This window comes from Fringilla coelebs (assembly GCF_963513975.1).
Source record: "Fringilla coelebs genome assembly, chromosome: 1".
Lineage (NCBI taxonomy): Eukaryota > Metazoa > Chordata > Aves > Passeriformes > Fringillidae > Fringilla > Fringilla coelebs.
This window is the reverse complement of record NC_140028.1, coordinates 128,977,682-128,997,272: the sequence shown is the minus strand read 5'-3', so window position 1 is coordinate 128,997,272 and position 19,591 is coordinate 128,977,682.

The window sequence follows — 19,591 nt, the reverse complement described above, 5'->3', positions numbered from 1 at the left end:
CATGGCAGATGCACTGCCATGTTCCCACTGCTCTTTACTGCAGTCTGACAAAGGAAGGCAGCAAACCCACACAGCAGTGTGCTCACAACCAAACTCTAAACTCAGCAAGATCCAACAGTGTCCATATTTCTTTTTAAAGTCAATTAATGATGCAGTTTTGCCAGCCACAGAGAATTCCCAGTCATGTGCCAAAACTAATGTTCTTCAAATGTGCTCCAAGAGGCCAGCACACCCAATTGCCCATGGGGGTAAGAGAAGGTGTGATCTACACAGATCTGTATCCCAAGTCTCAATGTCTGGGAGGAATTGCAAAGAGCAAAGATCACTTCTACTACCACAGATCTGTAGCAGTGCACCCGTTGCAATTGGTGCCTTCAGGAAGTTGTCCCTAAATGAAATTTCTGTCTTGACACTTCTGTTGAATTATATACTTAGTCTTAAATATGGAGTTTGCCCTAATTTGGCCAATACTGACAATCAGTTGTACTCTGGAAATATGATAATATTTACTTCTACTCTACAAAAGAAAGCAGGTTGCTAAAAAGACAAAGAAAGGATAGAAGCATCTCAGCTAATATGGCAACCGGTCAGTTGGCTTCCTGTCCCTGTCTCTACAATTTTTGCTTCAGCCCTCCTCTCTATATTCCTTCTCTGATGTTCTGGGATAAACACTAAGATCTGTTTTGTTTTTACCAGCTATGACATTCACTTTACAGCTTTGTCAATGTGTAGACAATTCTGAAGCCACTGCAGATGCAGTCCTGTCATAGTTCACACTCTGATCCTGACTGATGATGTACTGATAACATGCTGCAGTGAAATGTCAACATACCAGCCCCAGATGACTGTTTGGATCTCCTAATGTAGCTGGAGGCCTAGTTCAGACACAAATTTCTTTGTTGTTGACATCTACCTCTAGAGAAGCACGCTCTACCCTGGGAATTCCAAATCAGAAAATGTGCTGAGTTTTATATAGGGAAACAGAGCATAGGAAGGGATCATCAGGTTCAATGAGCCCAGTGCCAAACATGAATTACAGTGCTGAAGATTCCTGTTTCACAAAGGTCTGCAGAACAATCACCCCACACGACCTTTCTAAGGGAAGTATTTCCTATTGAATCTCCAGGGTTTTTTGACTGCTGAAAATATCTTTCCCTATGTCAAAACCAATAGAGCTGACAAGTATATATGTGATAGTCTTCAAAATAAATAAATTTAATTCCTCATCTTCCTTTTGTTGATGAAAATCACTCCTTATTTACCTTGTGGGGCTTTCAAATGGCAGTTCTAGCTGCAGCTTAATTCTGTTATGCCAGTTCTGGTACTGAAAGAAGACTCACATTCTGAGACTTCTTTATTTGCAGCCTAGCCAGATCCATCTTCAGCAGTTTCTTCTTGTTATGTCTCATGGAGTTGCACAAAAGCTGCAGCTCTGCACAAGTCTCTCTGTAATAACATGTTGCCGGTAATTATTGGTTTCTTGGAATGCACTACCCTCTACTTCAAGCCATAATTAAAGGAATCAAACTTCAGAACAGTCTCTGGAAATCTGAAAATAGGAGTTTAATTTACAGATGTTAGGGTGGAATGGGAAATGAGTGAGCCAAAATCAGCACACACTACAATGCTTATTTGCAGTCCTCGCAACAGGGCGTCCCTTTCGTTTTGGCCACCAAGACTTCTCCAGAGGTCCTGTATATATATGGGGTGGTGAGAACAACAGCAGGCCCTCTCCAGAAAGAGCAGAGTGCATTTACTATCAGGATAGAAAGGTATTGCTTGAAATTACATGAAGGTCTACTGTCAAAGGCAGAATATTGACATAGGGAAACCAAACTGTTACAGACAAGGCTTCTTATACCTGTTCATCAGTGTTGCTCACACTGCATGCTGAAGTCCATATTTTAAATGAGAATCTGGGGATATGTTTTGCTTTAAACAAGTGGACACCTTCAGGGATGTGAAAGGGTTTTGTGAAAGGATAAGGCTTCTGTTGTGCTTTCTGTATCTATGCCACCTTTATGTTAAATGGCTGATTTCAGAAAATTCTTCAAACTTTCTTAACAGACTCCTGGCTAAATCCAGGTTATAGTTCATCAAGTGTACTTTTAACACTTTTTCCAAAGCTCTTCAGATATGGTCTATGAATATTTCTTCCTTACTAAGTGCTGGATTATACTCAATTCAAAGAAAACATTGGCAGCAGTTTAATGGGATGGTCTATACAGATCTGGGAAGCTTCACTATGAGCTTAGGTGTCATGACAAGACAGGCCCAGAAAATTGAACAGTGCAAATAACCTGGATTTTATTAATTTCTTGGGCTTTTGATGGATTTTTTTAAAGTTTTAGCATCACTGCAAATTTTTTACAAATTCTCAGCAAATAAAAATGTAACCTTCTTAAGTAAAAATGGAGCAAAGTACTTACCTAGGTACTGATTTACAACTAATTCTCTGCCTTTCATATTCTTTCACCTCTTTCTCACTACTGACTAGCTCATTTCTTCTTTTGTACCGTTGTTTCTCAATTGTATAGTTGGAGGACATTTTACCAGTTTTTTAGGATCTAACACATTTTCTCTTTCCCCCTCTACTCCACTCCTCTCAGTACTTTTAGGTCATCTTTGAGGTTTAAATTAGAATCCCCATGACATCATTATTTCCCCAGATCTCTCTCTTGCAGTTTTTAATAAAGGACTTTAACTTAAAGATTCTTCAGATATGTCTCAGGTTTTTTTCCCTCCAGTTCATTCACAATATGGAAGATCAAGTATTCATTTTTGTCCCTTCCATTTTTCTTTCCCTTTTTTACAGGATAAAGGTTTCTTTTTTGCATAACATTTTTTTATCCAAAAAGTCTCTTACTAATATCTAGGATGAAACACCCTCTCTTGTGCATCAAGCATCTTCCCATACTCTCAGAATTTCTCCCAATACCTTTCTGTAAAAATATTTTCACTTAGAAATTTAGGGTTATATTTTTTATAGAAACATGCACAGAAGAGAAAATTTCTATCACTTTGTCTCAACATCTTGATTTTCTTTTCCCTTATTTCCTTATTTCCTGTATCCTGTGACAGGAGGGAAGAGTAAAGGCTGGTCACTGTCTGATTCCCTAATCTGCCATTTCCTTCTGAAAACTGATGATTTAACAGAGGAAAACAAGAATTTGGGGAGGTGAATTCCAATATCCAACTCTTTGTTTTGACCCTGTGTAAGAATCTCAGTCTTTGTTTCCCGTGTCACAGCTAAATGTCCAGCTCCACAGAATTATTTTGATTGCATATCTATTCCTGCATCACCTTTTTTCATTTCTCCTCCCATTTTCAGTCTGCACACTTTGAAGGGCATGAAGGTCCCTGATTTTTCAGGACTGGAAAAGCTGCCCCCACATCCACTGTGCCTCTTTCCTGACGTGAAAATCCCACCTCTGTGAAAAAGTGGATAACCTAGAGTAATTAATTTCTGAGCTGGTGACAGAACTGCTGGTTATATTGGCAAATCTCCATTGGTTCTTGTGGTTTCCATGTCTGCCCCCAAGGAATTGGATAACTCTGCTCAAATGGAGGAAAATGTGTAGTCATTTGCTTACTTGATCATTGATACCTGATTGCAAAGGTCAGGATGATACTATCAAGGCAGTGCTGATGAAGTTGTTTTAAAGATGTTTTCTGTTTCCTCAGAACAGATTCCATTTCCTTTGGGAAAGGTCAAAGCACTGAGAGTGGGGGAATAAATGAGCCCTATGCTAATAAGCTTCCTGGAGCTATCATTCACATTAATTGCATGTTTTCTCTGCCTCCTTTGGGTATGCTGACAGAAAGACATGAATTTCACTGGGAATTTCACCTCTATAAGAACATGAATGTTATATGAGAAGGACTAGAAGATAAATTTGAAATAAATAAAATCTCTACAGTTACAGAGGAGCAAATGGGAGATGTTTATGCTTTTCTTCTAATATCTGACATCCCCACACTCACCTCAGGCCGTAGTTCTCTTATATCAATGTCTGGAAAACCTAGCTTTTTCATCCATTATCATTTAAGTGCTGCTAATGACTGCTGCTCTTAGAGATTTTACCAAATAACTGAAAGCAGGTATTCCTAATCTTTTTCTTTGGAAAAATATTTCGATCAGAATAATGACCATTAATGGCTGTTTGCCTGTTATTTTCTTTGTCTTGGGAGGCTTACCTCCTCCACCCATTCCCATGCTCTTCTCACCTAAGTATCTTCCTGATTTCAGTGCAGATAGTCATGGGACAGAGGAGTCCAACACTCTGCCTTGCAGAAAGACATCCAGAGTCGGTCCCATGTGACCAGAGTTAATTTTCTTCCCCATGTTTACCGAATTCTCCCACTGTTGTATCTCTCACACCTCTTCCCATTTGGATTCTTTCACTTGCTTTTTGAGCTTTGTTAGAAAATTGAGAGAAATGTTACAGAAACAGGCTCTTACAAACCCTTTTCCCAATGCTATTGCAAGCACTGGGAAAAACTGTTTATTTTTCTGCTTCATCTGTACCTGGTTTCAAGCAAAACCTCTTCAGCCCCAGATGGTCAATTTTTAATTCTGCTCACAGCAGGAAGCAATAGTTTGACAGCTGACCCCTTGGTACCATCAGTGTTCCTGCATAAAACTGAGAATTGCCAAACAGAAAGAAAATAATAAGAGAAGAAAATGAGACATAAGCAGCTCCAAAGTGCAAACAGCAAAGGAAGCTGGGGACTGTAAAGTGGAGAGCACTGGTCTCAGGCTAAGTTTATACATTTACATATGGAGATCTCAAGTCCAAAATAATACCTAGGTTAATTCCTGTTAGCAACATTTTACTGACTTGTGTTAAGGCAGTAGGAGGCTGAAAGTACTTGTTTCTCTAACAGAAATGCCAGGCAAAGTCCCCATACATGATTTTCCCATACTGCTTGAGGAGACACAGGATGAGAAGCAGAAGGAGCCATGGACAATGGTTGTCTGTGTTCAGGAAACACCTCTGTGTTGCTGCAGGCACAGGGCAAAGCACAGGCTGGTGGCCACAGCCTTCTGTCCTTCTTCACCCTCTAGGGCTCCTGCCAGGTGGAATGGCAGGAATGGACCTCTTCATATGATTTCCTATTTTCTAATGTATGTTTTTTTAAAAGTGTTGTAAGGTACAGGAAAATTAAACACTCCATAAGAAGCATAAAATTATGCTATAGAATAACAGGCAAATTTCAATGCAGAGTTTGACCTGTATTTGTTTGTTCATTATTAATGTTCTGCAATCATTTCTGGCAGCATATGCCTTAGGGGTGTAGCACTCTCATAGCTGTAATATTTATATATCCACACATGCAACCCTTCTGTTAGTGTAAGCCTCATCCAAGTGTTAAAAAAGGACACCAAAATACCTCTGTGATCTGCTAGATACTTGTCTGACCACAGACACTTGTAGAATGAGGGGCTGAATGTCTGGCCATAGGCCACAGGACACTCCAGTGGCAGAACACAGCCATTACTGACACCAGTAAATGTACTGGCCATTCCAGTTTTTCACTGGTCTCCATCTCTTAGATTCAAGAGCATTGAAGACAGCATCATCTCTCTTTTTACTGACAAAGTGGAGCACCACAAGCTCACCAGCATAGCCCCTCCATCAGCTGAACATCATATAACCACTGTGTACAAAAATGCAAAGTGAGACATCTTTTCTTCATGGTCTTTTGAGGTGCCAATAACAGTGCCCAGTAATTCAGCTACTGTCTCCCTGTTTGTGATGATGAAATAGGATCAGATGATGTCACTTATCTTGAAAATTGGTTGAAGAAAGCAGGTTCTCATATTTTTGACTGCAGCTGATTTTAACCTTAAAGTAATTAGATTCCCTGCTGGAGACAGTTAAAGATGCAAGGGAAGAAAATGGGACTTTAGGCAGAACAGTAAAGGATGAAGTCTTCAGCTTTCTCATCACTAGATGAGAGTGCTAAGCAGAAGGTCCCATGAGGGGTTTGCAGCTAGTTAGGAAAGGAGGACCCTGGCATTATTTAGCTGGCTATAATCACTGCATTCAAGGCTATAATCACTGCATTCAAGGCATAAATTGGCAGAAGCTATTGAGAGGAGACTGTAACAGCCTGGCCCACAGCACTGATGTCTGCAGGAGGAAAATGGCTATCCACAGGTAAACAGATCTGTCAGCAGAAGTTCAACAGAAGATAGACCTTCATTCATAAATTGATTCTTCTAATTCTCTACAGATTTGGGTTTAATGCCAGATTGCAGCCCTGCATTTTACAATGCCAGCATAATATTCTAGCTGTTGTTTTTAATGTAAGAAAGAAGTTAGAACGTTCCAGTGAAAACTATGATGGGAAAAAAAGGCAGAGCAAAAGTAAAGCTATTTGAACTCTCCTAAACAGTGCAGGGAACTGTGTTCAGAGGTACAACAGGAGGGTTTACTGGAACTGCCTTCAGGAGGAAGATGGGGGGAAAGTTTTCTTGGTTGCATATTCATAAGACTTAAAAAGTGTTGGGGTTTGATTGGCTCTAAAGTTGTGCTATGTTTGATTGGCTTAGAAACTGTAACGGGAGAAAAAAAAGTAGAAATTCCATCCTGCTTTAATCACTGCCCGCTCTGAGCTTCCCTAATGACTTCCAGATGCATTCTTTTTATGCTATTGTTTTGGCACAGTTTCCAGACAACTTTTGAGTCTGTTAACAAAAAAAAAAAAAAAAAAAAAAAAAGAAGAAGAAGAAGAAAGGAAAAAGGAACAACTCTGCCCTCCCCTCTCTTTTAACAGAAAACAGATTTCACTCTGGTTATATAAATGTGCGATGAGCTGGAGAATTAAAATGCTTGTTGCTTTCTCTCTTCAACCTCCAGGAAAATATCTGATATAAAATGAAAGAAAAATAGTCCTTGTAGGGAAAGAGTTGAAAGCAGATTCCATAGAATCTATTGATATTTATGTAAACACTATGAAGTTGAATAAACTAAAAAACATTAACTCTACAAACCTAAATCTCCCCACCACAAAATAATTTTCATGCTGCTGTGTCTCTGCCCTGTTGAGCCATCTAAAGCAAATTATCTTGCCTCTTTATGCCTCAGTTTTGCCCATGTGAAATGGAAACAATGCTGCTTAGCCACTGTATGAAAAATTTCTATGATCTGCAGGTGGAAATCACTTTGTAAGGTAGGGTCAAAACATCCTCAAACACACACAGGGGATGGCACAAGAGTCATGATGCATTTGCTAAGCTGGAGAGCAAAACAGCAGTCCCCTCTGCAGTGGTGGGTTTGATGCCCATGCAAGGCTGCCAAGTATTGTATTTGTAAGGTAGTCTGTTCCCTTTGGAACTAAATAACATTTTAGTGCTAAGAACTTCTGTCTTTGAAAGCCAACAAACCACTGCCTCCTCCTTAGGCACCTCACCAGCCCTACCTCTTCAAAGGATAAAACTCAGGATGCATTATTCCATATCTTTTAGGAGAATTCCACCATTCCTCTACTCAGACATTCTTTCTTCCCCTAACGCTGTTGTCCACATCAAAATGTCCACCCCATAGTCACTGTACCTTCCATCTTTCCCATCCATCACAAGTGAAGAGGCATTACTACATTTTGTGACAAAGATATCTTTTTATCAGTCCTGGGCTGCCTCAAGAAGTCTGGGTTTTAGGTGCTGCATCTTCTGCACCAGCAGAAATGCATTGGCTACCAAAACCCCCATGGAGTATCTGCAATGAGCAGGGACACCTTCAATCTAAATTGGGTTGCTCAGACCCTGCTCCAACCTGACCTTAAATGTCCCCAGGGATGGGGCATCCACCACTCCTCTGGGCAACCTGTTCCAGTGTCCCTTCACTCTCATCATAAAAAGTTTCTTCCTTCTGTCTAATCTGAATATACCCTCTTTTACTTTACAACCATGATCCCTTCTCCTACCACTGCAGGTCCTGCTGAAGACAGTCTCCATCTTTCAAACCTCCTTTAAGTACTGGAAGGCCCCAATAAGGTCATTCCAGAGCCTTCTCCTGTCTGGGATGAACAATCCCAACTCCCTCAGCCTTTCCTCTTAGGAGAGGTGCTCCATCCCTCTGATCATCGTGTTGGCCTCCCCTGGGTCTGCTCCCCCTCTGGGTCCGTGTCCTTCCTGTGCTGGGACCCCAGAGCTGGGTGCTGTGTTCCAGGTGGGGTCTCTCTCCCCAGAGCAGAGCAGAGGGACAAAACCTCCCTGCCCTGCTGCCCAGGCTGCCCTTGGTGCAGCCCAGGACAAGTTTGGCTCTCTGGGCTGTGAGTGCTCGTGGCTGGGTCATGTCCAGCCTCTCCTCCACCAGCACCTCCGAGTCCTTCTCAGCAGGGCTGCTCTCAGTCCCTTCATCCCCAGCCTGTGTTGGTACCTGGGGTTGCCCCAGCCCAGGTGCAGCACCTTGACTCAGCCTTGTTGATCTTCATGAAGTTCTCATTGGCCACTCCTTGAGATCCATAATTACCCTGAGGCTAATTGCTTTGTGTTAAGCAGTAGTAGACCAGATGGTGTCCAAGCAGCAAACACTTTTTGAGAATCAACCTTCTCAATTATAAATTCTTGCATAACACTGTTTTATGTAAAAGTAAAACCAGTTGCTCCTGATAAGCTGGGAGAAGGGAAGTACTTGGGAAAGCTCTCTCAAGAAAGTTTTCAAAATGTTGGCTAGAATTAGACTGATCTAAGGAATTTTGGAATCAAATTTTTGCTTAATTTTAAGATTTGTAGCAGAATAGGTGGATCCATCTGCTATGAGGTACTGAGAAAGAACCTATTTCAGCATTCAGCACACTAACCAAGTGCAAGTGAAAGACAAATAACTCTCAGCAGGACAACAAAATCAATGATAACAGAAGCAATTTTGATTTATTCCTTCTTTTTCATCAGTTAATGAGTTTATATTAGGCAGAGAAGATCTATGACAGTTCTTTATTAAATAAAGCATTTGCTAATAAAAGCAACATTAAAATAACTTGTATTTCTCTGCCGTGAGAGTATCTAAAATGGTACAGAGAACATTACAAATTTTAATTGGTAAGAAGAAAAGAATATTGCCTCCCTCTGCAACTGCTAGCATCAATCTGGATTTAAAAAGAAATCTAGGTGATAGGCACAGATCTCTCCTGAGGAACAGGTTTAATCAAATATGATTGACTGGTTTAGTCAAATATACTCTTTATTACATTTAAATTATAAGACTTTAACATATATTTTCCTGTCTTTTACAATATCTCAACATCTATGAAGTGAAAACATTCTGTTTGCCCATAGAAATATAAATGAGGGTACACCTTTGGATTCACAGTGAAGACAAAATGTGTCCATACCAGCACACCAGACATGCCCAGAAGGATTCTGTGCACCGAGGTGAGTCGTCCAGAGCCAGTGCTGGGCCAGAAAACCTTTTTTGAGCACTGTGTTACACACAAGAATGATTTTGAGGCTGGTACCTGGAATAGGCAGGGTACCTCACAACTGTCTGGCAGACTATGGGCTGGCATGGGCCAAAAGCAGCCCAGGGACCATTCTGACAATAAAGCCCATTTATAGTGCCCAAGGGGATCCCCCTTTTTCATTCCACCGCTGTGATCATAGCCAGCATGGCCCAGATGTAAAGGGGGATGTAGGAATTTTGTGCACATCCAAAGCAACACTTGGCAGGAAAGTTTCAGACAGCTTTGAGGCAAAATCAGAAGTTTCACATCAGAAAATCCCTACCATGCCCTTTGATGTGCATAGGTGTCAAATGGTTTTGGACTGGTGGTTCTAAGATTCACCCTTCTTTGCCAGATTCTTCAGTCCTTGATCACCAGCACTACCATTGTCATGAAAAGTTCCCAGCCCCTGCCAAGGTTGTGCAATGCTGGGCTCTTTGGGCAGACATTGAAATAACTCTTTCAACAGCAAGCCCGTTTAAACTTTAAGAAACTCAATCTATTAAATATAACAGAAATGTAGGGCTGAGAAATCAAAAAGTCAGCTTAACCTATCTCTTTACTTCTAATCAAAGGCAAATATTTTTAAATAAATGCTGGCTCATATTTAATATCCTTTTACAACTTCCAAGGAAATTATTTCTCTCAAGAGTGGCAGTAGGTAACTACCTTTAGCAAAAAGTTTTTCTCTAATAGATTATCCAAGTTTTTGCCTTCTGAAGAATGAAAAAATTGCTTGTTCTGCCCCAAATGAAGTGTGAGCAACCTTTGATATGCTGAAAGAATGTAGATTATACGTCCATTAATTAATTTCCTCAAAAAGAATTTTTTAAACCTCTTCTCTACCTTGTTAAATGACTGCTTGCTCCTTTCTTGCTCTCACTTTTGGACTCTCCAATTTGTCCCCCACGCGTCTCAAGAGTGAAAAAAGCTGAGACCACATGATTGTGGGAAAATGTTATTTAACTGCTTACTCACAATGTTTTTAATCTTATACTTCTGAATGACACAGGTAAAGCTGCAAAGAGGCTGTGCCGTTGACTCACACTCAGTTGAGTGGTAACCTCCTTTGTATCCTCCAGATCCTTCTCTGAGGTGTTAGCATGCACCCAGCCAAACTGTTCATTGCATATTTGTGTATCTGTTTGCTTTCCTTCCTAAACTTATTTTGCTAGTGTTTGTTTTTATTGAATTCCATGGGTTTGCTGCCTTTCTCCAAGTTGTCAAGATCACTCTGAACCCTAACAATAATGGCTTTCAGCTCCTGCCCCCACTGTGGTGTCACACTTTAATGTTTTCCTGTGCTGTTGAAATATGCCCTGAGAATCTCAGGCAGAGCAGAACTCACATAGAGCTCTTCTGACATTAAAAAAATGCCCTGAATCAAACATTTATAATGAAAATCTATTTATAGGACACCGTATTTATGACATTGCCTAAGACTGTCCCACTGCAAGACTACTTATCCAAACCTAATACCTAAAACTTGTCTCCAACTTCTTTTTTCTTCATCCTTTGTGAATTCTACCTTCAGTGATTTCTCATTAACAGGGTTCCCCATCCCTAAAACTGTAAGAATTAAGTGCAGTGATGTAATGTGGACTAGATATAGAGGGAGAATCATTTCTTTCATGCAGATTTATTTTTGGCAGATGTTCTTGCAAAATTTTTCTCAACATCTTCACTCCCTATTCATTTGCCCTTTCTTTGGAAAGGGCCTAATGAGAAATTTCATCCCAGAAACAAAAAAGTAACAGCTCCAGGATATGAGTTACCTTTCCACTCTTAGCTGACCTGATACAGCATTGGCAACTCTGCTGGTTCAAGCAGGAAATTGAATTATCTGACTCCCAGAGATCCTGATCAACATACCTGACCCTGTGAAGTAGTACTTGCCACTGCTGGAAAGAGTTTTTCAAAATTTTTCATGTAAACTTATTTTTTTAATATTTTTTTTTCAAATCAGAAAATCTCCCTGATGATTAATCAGTTTCACTGTAATACTGGGTATTTTAAAACATTTCAGTAATGGCTTTGCTTACAAATTAAAAAAATTATTATTTATCAAACCCCTCCCCCATGTATCATACTATATACTATATACTATATATTATATACTATACTATATAAAGTATATATACTTTATATATATATACTTTATTTATATATATATAGTATAAAAAGTATATATGCTATATACTCTATACTATACTATACAAAGTTTTTTTAAAAAAAACTATTAAAAGCCTTTCTTTTTAAGTAAAATAGGCGCTTTTAGTAAAAATAAAAGCAGTATGAAAAACTTTTCAAGCCATGTAAAATGGCATTTACTAAACTTTCAAAAAGTAAAAAGCTCTTCAGCATTCTTTTAATTTTAAAAAAGTAGCTAAAAATTTATTTTTCAATATTGTTCTCTCATTTTTCGATGGTGATCTCATATTTTCTAAAATCTCAGTAATATAAGGCACATAAATATTAGATTCCACCTTAGTTTACATGATCTCGAGCCCTGGTGCACCTCCTCCTCAAGATCCAGGGGGCAGTTTAACAAAGGCTATTTCTAGATCTTGCCCAGGCTTTGTGCTCAGCCTGGATTTGGTCTGTCATTTGTATCTTCCTGACACGTCATGAAGTGAAACAAGCCAGCCTCTCCTAGCAGAGATTCCCCACAAGATTCTTTTTATCTCGCTGTGCACAGACTGCTTGAAGCCCTGCCTCTGTCCTCCATGTGTTCTCCAGTTTATTTTTCCCCTCTTTTGTTGCAGATACGCGAATCAGCTCTGATTCAGTTAAAAAAATAATGCAGCACACGAGGTTTATGTTGTGGCAAGGAGCAGGGAAACTTTCGTAGGCATAAAGGGGGAGAGCAGGGAAGTTTAGACATTTGCCATTCATTAAAGCCGATTTTCCAAGCGCTGCAGAGGAGAATGCAGCTCGGGCTCCATGTGCTTTCTGAGCAGAAAACAAGCACCCCTATGGTTAGCTGCAAATTGCTTGTTACTCACATCATGTGTTTTCTGACAAAATGCATCCTATACAAGGTATGGAACTGACAACTGTCCCCCCCCTTTACGTTATTTCTTTGTGATTTTTCTGAAATACTGGTACCTCCCTAGTATTGTTTTTTACAACCAAATATCTTGGGATTTAAAAATTGAAAGCTTCAGAGGTGATAGGGCAGCTTCTAACCCACAATAGTAAAGCACAGGCAGCAACGAGAGGGCTTTGCATGTCCCTTTGCATGGTGAGAAGGAAAATGGTAAATTCTCCAGTGTTCCAAACAAACCCATCGGATGCAGAAATACCATGGGAAGGAACGTTGACAAAATTTATGCTTCTGGGTTAAAGATGCAAATGCTTTAACAAGAAAACTTGTAGGTCAAAAAGCAAAGGATTCCCTTCCCCCCCCCCTGCTCTGCTTGAATATTTCTTCCAGGGATTTGAGAAATGCAGGATGACGTGGAAAGGGGTAATAAAACCCTTCGAGTCTCCGGGTGTTCCACAGCCTGGCCTCACTCACAAGAGCTCTACACACTTTAAAATTAAAAGTCCCACGGAGTGAGTCATCTTGCCTCCCGGATTCTCCCCTTTCAGAAAGAGCAGGCAAAAAAGGCTGAATATTTCCCCTGCAAATGTCTCGATCTTGCAAACTTTAGTCAAACCATAACAGCATTTTTTTAATGTTAGTGAGGAACTGCAGTAAAAAAAATCTCAGATCCTGAGATCTGGCAATTCTCAGCGTCAGTGTATCAGGCTGCACCACTACAAAACTTTTCTGTGAAAAGAAAAATAAGAAGATAAAGTCTTTGTTTTTCTTCCTCACTTCTCAGTTTTTGGGTGTTTTTTTTTTCTGGTTTTGTTTTTGTTTGGGCTTTTTTGTGCTCTGTGGCTCTTAATTTGGAATTGTTGACTCTCTTCTTGTCCTGATGGTCACAGGGGACATACAACATGCATACCATATAATTGGGAAGCGGTTCAGGAAGCTGCCACGTCTGTAGGGCTCCGGCGCACAAAAGGAGGCGGAGGTAGCAGGAATACCTTCGACTTGACGAACTTGGAAATTCTGGTGCCACATCAGCAGGAGCAGAGCCCAGCACAGTGCTCTTCAGTCACTGCAGAGCTGAGATGCACCACAGAAGTGATTCAAGGCACAAAACTGCCCAAATGCCTGCTAATATCTGCCCTCCTGCCCCTCACAGCTCAGTCAGTGCGGGATGGCACACACTTCAAACCTCTGTTTACAGTGTGAACCTAATTCCATTCAGCAGACCAAGAACCCTCTGCCTCTATATCCAAAATCCTCTCAGTCTTCTTTGTGAATCAGGGAAGAACTGAGGCACAGAGAGACTGAGGGTATATCAAGATCATGAATGTTTCAAAGCCCAACAGACAGAGAGAGCCAGTGCTGCTCCTGCCCTAAGGAGCCCCAGGTCCTGATGGCTTGTGCTTCCAGAATTAATTCAGTCATGTCTGTATGATGTTGTGACTGCCATGGAGACATAAATGTCATTCTTAGATGGCTTTGGTTCCATTGGGCTCACATTCTGAGTAGCCAGCATACAGGAAACTCAAGGTTTTTTGTTCTAGGGGTTGGGAGAGGGACTTTGAGCCACATGTATGGGACACCTTACCTGGGTTTGGGCCCATTGGGTAGTTTTTTAACAGAGTGGGTTCATTTATAAACACTGAAGTGTATTTGCAATTCTATGAACTATGAAAAGATGATTCAGGATAAATTCCTGACTGTATTAGCAAGGCCAAACAGTGACCACCTCTATGGACACTCCCTGTAGATCCCTACAGCACAAGCACGACCATCCAATTTGCCTGCTCAGCCCTTAAATATAGTGAAGTATGAATTAAAGAAAACCTTTGACTCATGCACCCTTTTACACCTATTTAACCATATACCTGAAATAAGAGTGTGTGTTCACAGAGCCATGGCTCTACCTATCTCAGATGTGATGTTTTTGAGAACAGAAAAACCTGCTGAAGTGTCTGCTGTAAAAACCATCCTTGGAACTATCAGAGCTGGCATCATTAGCTGATCATTAAGATTTATTATCACATGTACTTGATCTGGGATGTCAAAACATGCACAAAAAAAAAAGGGACATATAACGACTTAGGGACAATAAAAAGTTTATGTTGGGAGCAAAAAGGAGAAACAAATAGCAGAATTCAGAGAAAAATGTAAGAAACAAGTGATGTTTCCCCAAAAAGCATGTTTATCTAGACAGAAGCAAGTTGATTTAGATGTTTAAAGGTGGAAATTAATGTATTCAAGCACCATTTTTCAAATATTTTTGAAAAGTTTAAAGGAAACCACAAACTCTAGATGAGTGTTGGATCATTTAGAAAATAAATAGAATTATGGAATTTTCTCAGTTGATGACTGATATTCAGTTATCTCTTCTGCCTATTCCAAGTGCACTTTTGAATCATGTAAACATAATCTCCTCACAGGGGGAAAATGAAGCAGTTTCCCATTTTCCAGAATGGATATGACTGAATGATTTACACATTATTTGCCATACAAATACTGTGACTGTGGGATTTGCGGAATGAAATGTGTGCACAAATCCAAGTGATGTCTAATCTCTCCGTATTATATACTTACAATATATACATCCATGTTTTTGTGCTGAATGCTGATATGAACTTAGTGCACTGATATTTATTTTATGGCAAAAATCAAAGTGGCATGAGGTGGCTGCAGTGTCATGGCAGGACAGCGGCCACCCAAATCTGTTATATCAATACCCCACCTCTGACAGAGACCTGCAGGACTTAGATGCCAGGGGAGAGGAAGTATTTCTTTTTCTGGACCAACATCTGGCTCGTTAATGACCTCCACAGGTGGCCATGCTGGTGGTTTCTAGTCCCTTATGTGGTTAGACTCTGTGTGGACAGCTTAAAAAGCCCATCATGTCAAAGACTGGTTCATTCAGCCTGAACTATTTTCGTTGGCCTTAGTGATACTGTGGGATCTGTGCAACCTCAGCAAAGCCTCTCCTGAAGTAGGTGCTTAAAAACACCTACAGTTCAGACCGGAAAAAGAGATGGCAAGTTTGTTTACATAACGTTTAGCACAGGCAAGCTACCATCTGTTCACCCCTTCTGAAACTGTTTATCCAACTTATAAGACTTTTGTCCTTAATAAAGAAATAAAACATATTACACACATAAATTAAAAGAGTGTTTTAAGTCAAGCACCCAAATTCAAAAGATTGGAAGAATTAAAAAAGTGTGGGAAATACTCAGAGTCAAACAAACTGGTACTCTTTTCTCTTCAGAAATGTTTCTGGATACTTAACACAGCCCTGGACAGACTGTTTTAGACTAGCTGCAATTTTCTGTAGGAAACTGAAATTTTGATTCATTAATGCAATATTGCCTCACACCATTTTTAGTGCTCCACTCATAATAGCCCATTGTTAGCAATGTATTTCTTCACACTTCCTGATTTTCCTCACTGGAGATTCAAAAAACATTTGGACATTAAAAAGATTTTTTTAAGAAATTTTAAAATCCCAGCCTCTTACTTCTTTCCACCTTTTTACACAGTAAAGAAGATAAAATGCATTAATAACTCCAATTAGGTAGCAGAGATCAAAGAAGCAGGGGTTTGCTCCATTTCTGGTTCAATTTAGGTCAGCCAAAGTGGTCCAAAAGTTTATCAAAAAAGCCTTTTGGTCTCATTTCCGCTGATGCTGAGGGAAGTCACTGTGCAGCCCCTGGTAACAGAGCAGGGTCGGACTGGGATAGCCTATATTCACCTGTATGCAGGATAAACAGCTGGCTTCAGAAGGACCCAGGATTCCAACCCAGAAGCTTCACCACAGGCATGTAAAGTCCTCAAAGTCCTCTGACTCCACAACTGAATGGAGAGCAAAATGCCACATTATCTCTGGGTGATCTTTCAAAGACAAGGTTAGAGTGTAGCTGAGTTCTGCAGAAACTCAGTGGAACTGTTTATACTCAGTTGTTTCTTTCTACTTCTGTACCAAATCACTGTGAATTTCTAAATTCAGGAGAACTTCTACTCAACCAATACACTAACTCATCTCCATACTTTGAACCTGTTGCACAGTTTATATGTAAATTGACTGCCTGAAATTAAATCACCTAGATTTAAGGCTATATGTTCCACTAATCATAACAATTATGAGTGCTTCTGATGGTCTGAAGAACATTTTGCAGTATGACACAAAGAGAAATGCAGTGATTACCTGTGCCTGCAGTGAATGTAATGGAAATCACTATAATACATATTTAACCTGTGGTAAGGGGAACATTAACGTACTCTTCTGATCTGTTACATGAAATCTGGGAAGTTCCTTGGGTGCAGGGATGATCTTTTGGAATGTTCCTTTCTTTTTCCAACCGAATTACGTTCCTTCTTCACTGGGGCAGTAGTGTACCCAGACATTCGGATGCTCCGTGCTGAATCAGAAAAACTAGGCTCCAGCCATGTCCCAGTACCAGCTGGAGGCAAGCCCCATCTCTTCAGTGCCCTGGGGCTGGGGATCCTCCTGCTGGGCAGGGACACATGGAAGAAATATGAGCAGTCTTTGAGTCCACAGATGATGGAGAAAGCCCCAGACGTGGAATTGGCTGGGCTGGTGGAAGTGAGGAGGATTGCTAGCCTCTGGATGCAGAGTGTGAGATGTTGTAGCACAGGATGTTTCTACCCAGCTGGGAATGCTCCCTGTCCTTTTCTTTCCCTGTCCAACAGGACAGCAAGCCTGTCTGTACTTGTATATGTAAAGGTTTTGTGTTGTTACTGTAGGGAAAGAAAATGAAGGGTGGATATCTGCATTCTGAATTATGGCTCTGATTATCAACTCCCCAGACTGAACAACCTTCAAAGAATAAACCATGAGCACAGAAACCCTCTCTTCTGAAAGGTGAGTTTCCTTCTGAGAGATAAAAAAACAGAGGAAGCGTTTAAGTCTCCCACCTTTCAAGCATTTGCTTTAAACATCAACCTATTGGATTAAGAATATCAGTTCCTTGTGTGCACCACAGTCTGGCAGTACCTTAGGTGTTCACAACATTTTTTTCTTAGTTTACTTGAGAAAAGTAAGATGCAACTGTTTAGACTTCCACTCAGTCTAATTAATATGAGCAATACTCTGTACAGGCTTTCCAAGTAGCCTTCTTTACCTGGATTTTCTTTACACCTTAAGTCATGGTATGTGACTTGATAAAATTCATTAGCTTAACTTTTCATTATGTTACATATATTACTAAATGTTATAATTAAAGATTCTACACCATATACACAGAATTTTCATGCCTTTATTCCTGCTGTAAACCAGACATTATCCACACAAAATTATTTTACTTCCCTTCTGGAAAAATAAAACCATTTTTCTTTGAAAGAAAAAAGTAAATTCGGTTCAACAGTAATGATGAATTCAAACATTAAAATTTTTCTCTCTTTTCATCCATTTTTTTCCCATCTCCTCCTGCTAATGGTCCTGCTGGTGCCATGGTCACTAGTGTAGTTGGAGCTGCAGAAAGGGGACTTACTGTGATTTGCCAAAGAAACAAGCCCAAGACTGGAGACCAGAGGACTCAGAGTCCCTGGACAGAGTGGCAGAGTGGTGGCACTTGCTCTGCTTTCCTGCAGACACAGTTTGTCCAAGGAGCCCAGAACCTGGCTAGCACTGATACTGCAGTTTATCCCTAAATTTCCAGGGTAAATATTTTCCTGTGGCTTCCAGCTTGGTCTTTCTTTCTCTACATCAAACTAGTAATAACAACAATAAATGCAGCTTAAATATTTTCTTTCTATCTATCTAAGGCAGAGAAGATAACAGCATCATGAGAACTTGCAAAAAAATACAGAAATTTTTTCATTAAAAAAAACCACTTTGAGAAAGCAAGCTAAAGTAAGCAGGCTGAAACATGGTCATTCTTTCCATAGGGTTTTGTTTGTCCAATACTGAAGCATATCTCTCAGGCAGTGGCATCCAGTTGGCCACAGTTTCTAGGTTAATGAGAAAGGCCCTGCATGAATTCCAGCTCTAACACGGGACTGCTGCCTTTATGGCTATGAAATGGAGGTGGGGGTCCCACGTTTACATTGACTTTTCTCAGCTGGAGGCTCTAGAGTGCCATTAATCCATAAAGTGAAGCCACTTATGACTGGGGAGCCAAGTGCCCTGCTCAGCACCACGAACTTTTATTTCTGTGTGGATGAGGATGTGCCTGGAGTGAACCCTCACCCCTGCAGAGGATTCCCCACTTCAGAATCTTTAGCTTTCCTCTGAAAGTGGGGCTCCTGGAAGCTGTGAAGGGGTCAGTTGATTTAGCTGTATGCTGCCACCCTCTCTGAATTTCACACCTGAGAGCCTGTCACTTCAATTCTAGCAGTGCACAAACACTTTTCAGGCATGCTTCCTCTTGTCATCCAGATACACTGATGTCTACTGGTCAGCTGCAGGTTGTTATGGAAAATGAACTCACTCAAACTGCATTCTCTTTAACTTGTTTTTCATATCAGTTTTAGAACAACTGATGACCAGGCAGAATTCCTGCTGAGAAAAATGTCAGTTTCCCAGTCAAAAAGAAAAAAAAATTCTTGCATTTCTGATTTTATCCAATTATTTCAAAACAGTTTACTAATTAGCAGGATGATAAATAGGTGTCATGGCATTCTTCTAAAGTACTTGGCTTCTTTAGGACTTTCTGTACTTCTCACTGCAGAAGGAAACTGAAGTTAACAGCAAAAAAAAAAGATGTATGTGTAGTGTGAAGACACAGGTTCCATAAAAAGATGAGATACAGTGCACTAAAGTAATGAGTATATAGTTGCACAACACTGAATTTCGGCAGAACTCAAAGGATGGTTTCTTTACAGTGCAGGGTATCATGGGAGTCTTTAGCCTGTGTGTGTTCATTTCCAGACATCATCTGAGATGTGGTACCTCAGTAAAGGAGTTCCTTTTTTCCCTAAATAGCTTATGATCATTTTTTTTCTACTTACAGATACCTCTTTTCTTCCTTAGATAGCTAAAGAAAATATTCTGAGGCAATATGACAATTCTCCTGGAACTACTCACAAACCTGCCACTCAAGATTGTTTTCCTTTTTTTATTCCACAATCAAATATAAATTAGAAATGTTTTAA